Here is a 2,826-nt window from a genome sequence, read left to right on the forward strand (position 1 = left end):
GAACACGAGTTTAGCTCGTCCATGAGACAGTATCATTGTTTCATACGATAAATTTGCCTGTTTATCTTTGGTTTATTCACTTAATGTTCTTTCTTTTCAGTTTAATTTTTCTTAATGTTGGTTTGTCTTTTTTTCTGTAGTTATTGTTTTCTCTTTTCCTTTTCTTCGTTTCGTTCAGCGCAATTTATGTTACTTTCTGATTTGATCTCGTTCATTAATTGATTTGGCAAGCAATTCCACATAGTCTTTTACCTATTGCAATACAGAAAGGTTAAAAGTTTTGAAGATCTTACAAATATTTTTGTCAAATTGAAAGTTTACCTGAAAACCTTCATCTATTTGCAGAGCACCATTTCATGCCTGTTTCTATTCAATGCTTCTTGCATTCTCAGCTTCAGCTTGGCCTACCAAGATATTCATTTTTGGTTTAAGTTTTATTTTCTTTCATTTTAATATGTGTGTAACTTCTGGATATAAAGTGGTCTTTTTCAGAATGGGTGAGGAATTAGATAGTTCTCCAAAATCAAATTTGCTGGAAACTAGGCAGCCTTCACTGTTAAAAATTGGTGTTGCCAGTGTACTTGCTAGTCTTGGTTGAGGAATTTCTGTTTTAACAAACTCTGAAAGACCAGAGGTTGATGACACAGATACTGCCTTGGTGGCTCGAGCATGTTTGGCAATTCAGGACCTCTTCTTCTTACTTTTTCTTTTTAATTTCTTCTTCATTCCCTCTAACTTCCGTTTAAATTGGATTTTCGTTGTCTTATCAGACAATTCCAGCTTTTCCTCTGAAAATCAATGGAATAAACTGGCAAAAACAGGTCTTCCTTAAATGTAAATGTTAACACATACCTGTTAAGTGTGAGGCGTTCATTCAGTTTATGTTCTTTCTTCTCAGTTCTTCTTCAGATCAAATTTGTGAATACTATGGCAGCCTTAACTATTGAAAATTGGTGTTACGGTGTACTTGTTGGTCTTGGTTCAGGAATACCTGTTTTGACAAACTCTGTGGGATCAGAGGTTGATGACACTGATGCTGCCTCGGTGGCTTGTGCAAGTTGGGCAATTCAGGACCACTTTATTTTTGTTATTTTTCTTTTAATTTCATTAAACACAGTCATTTTCAGAAATCGTAAAAATTAATAAAATTCGTCAAAAACAGGTCTTCTTTTTGAAGAACTTCAATTTTTCTAACTCCTTTTAAGTTTGGTTTTCATTGTTCTATCAGACAAATCCAGCCTTTTCCCTGAAAATAGATGGAATAAGCTGGCCTGTCTTCCTTAAACGTAAAGATTAACACATACCTGTTAAGTGTGAGGTGTTAGCTGCTAGACATTCTTCCTGTTCAACACCAACCTTATTGCTATTGAGATCGTCAACTGTAGATACACTTTCAATTGGAATGTTGGTCAATAAGCTAGAAATCATGATTTTTTGGGTTCTCATTTCCTATTAATTTTGTTTAGACGACACTTTCAAGTTCTTGTTTTCTCTTTTTCCATTTACAAAAACTGCCTCTCATATTATAACCTTTAAACTTTATTATTATATACCTTGATTTCTCAACATTATCACTGATCACTCCATAGATCAAACTATACGAAACAAGTCTATTGTTATTTTCTTCAGGGAACGGCATTTTCAAGTCAAATCTAGCGTCAGGACGCCACAAACAATGGCGGACGGTTTTTAACATAAAATTTTTAAAATTTTTAATTCTTTTATTACAAATTCAACAAAATTTAGTTCCTTTGTATAACAATAATAATGAATTATAATAATAGAACAATAACAAAGGAACTAAATTTTGTTGAATTTAATAAAGCTTTAGCTAAAAGTTTTAATAACAGCTTTCCACCGTCCGCCATTGTTTGTGGCGTCCTGACGCTAGATTTGGCTTCAAAATGCCGTTCCCTAAAGAAAATAACAATAGACTTATTGTTTCGTATAGTTTGATCTATGGAGTGATCAGTGATAATGTTGAGAGATCAAGGTAAATAATAATAAAGTTTAAAGGTTATAATATGAGAGGCAGTTTTTGTAAATAGAAAAAGAGAAAACAAGAACTTGAAAGTGACGTCTAAACAAAATTTGTAGGAAATGAGGACCCTAAAAATCAAGAGCCTTATAAAACGCGAGGGTCCATTGACATCGTCGCTCTTAAAAAGCAACTCTCTCCTGAAGAGTTTTTCATTGCTAGCTTATTGACCAACATTCCAACTGAAAGTGTATCTACAGTTGACGATCTCAATAGCAATAAGGTTGGTGTTGAACAAGAAGAATGTCTAGCAGCTAACACCTCACACTTAACAGGTATGTGTTGATCTTTACGTTCAAGGAAGACTGACCAGCTTATTCCATCCATTTTCAGGGAAAAGGCTGGATTTGTCTGATAGAACAATGAAAACCAAACTTAAAAGGAGTTAGAAAAATTGAAGAAGAAGAAATTAAAAAAGAAAAATAACAAGAAGTGGTCCTGAATTGCCAAACTTGCACAAGCCACCGAGGCAGCATCAGTGTCATCAACCTCTGATCCGACAGAGTTTGTCAAAACAGGTATTCCTGAACCAAGACCAACAAGTACACTGCTAACACAAATTTTCAACAGTGAAGGCTGCCTAGTATTCAACAAATTTGATTTAGGAGAACTATCTTATCCCTCACCCATTCTGAACAAGACCACTTTAGATTCAAAAGTGGCAACGATAAAAAAAAAAACTCAAAGCCAAAGTGAAAATCTTGGATGGCCACACTGAAGTTGAATGCGAGAAGTATTGAAGAGAAACAGGCGTCAAAAGGTGCTCTGCAAAGAGCAGAAGGTTTTCA

At 34.6% G+C, this 2,826-nt stretch overlaps 1 long non-coding RNA gene across 2 annotated transcripts; it reads right to left on the minus strand.

Moving 5' to 3' along the window:
• Positions 1-484: 484 nt before the first annotated feature.
• LOC130692754 (uncharacterized) lies at positions 485-1,098 on the minus strand. Of its 2 annotated transcripts, none has more exons than XR_009001536.2 (3): positions 992-1,098; positions 853-935; positions 485-788 (listed from the first exon to the last, which is right to left on the minus strand). It is a non-coding gene; the product is annotated as an uncharacterized LOC130692754 (long non-coding RNA). The 2 variants fall into 2 exon arrangements; XR_009001535.2 differs by having other exon boundaries at positions 853-940.
• Between the last annotated feature and the right edge of the window lie 1,728 nt (positions 1,099-2,826).

Source organism: Daphnia carinata, chromosome 4 (genome assembly GCF_022539665.2).
Source record: "Daphnia carinata strain CSIRO-1 chromosome 4, CSIRO_AGI_Dcar_HiC_V3, whole genome shotgun sequence".
Taxonomy (NCBI): Eukaryota; Metazoa; Arthropoda; class Branchiopoda; order Diplostraca; family Daphniidae; genus Daphnia; species Daphnia carinata.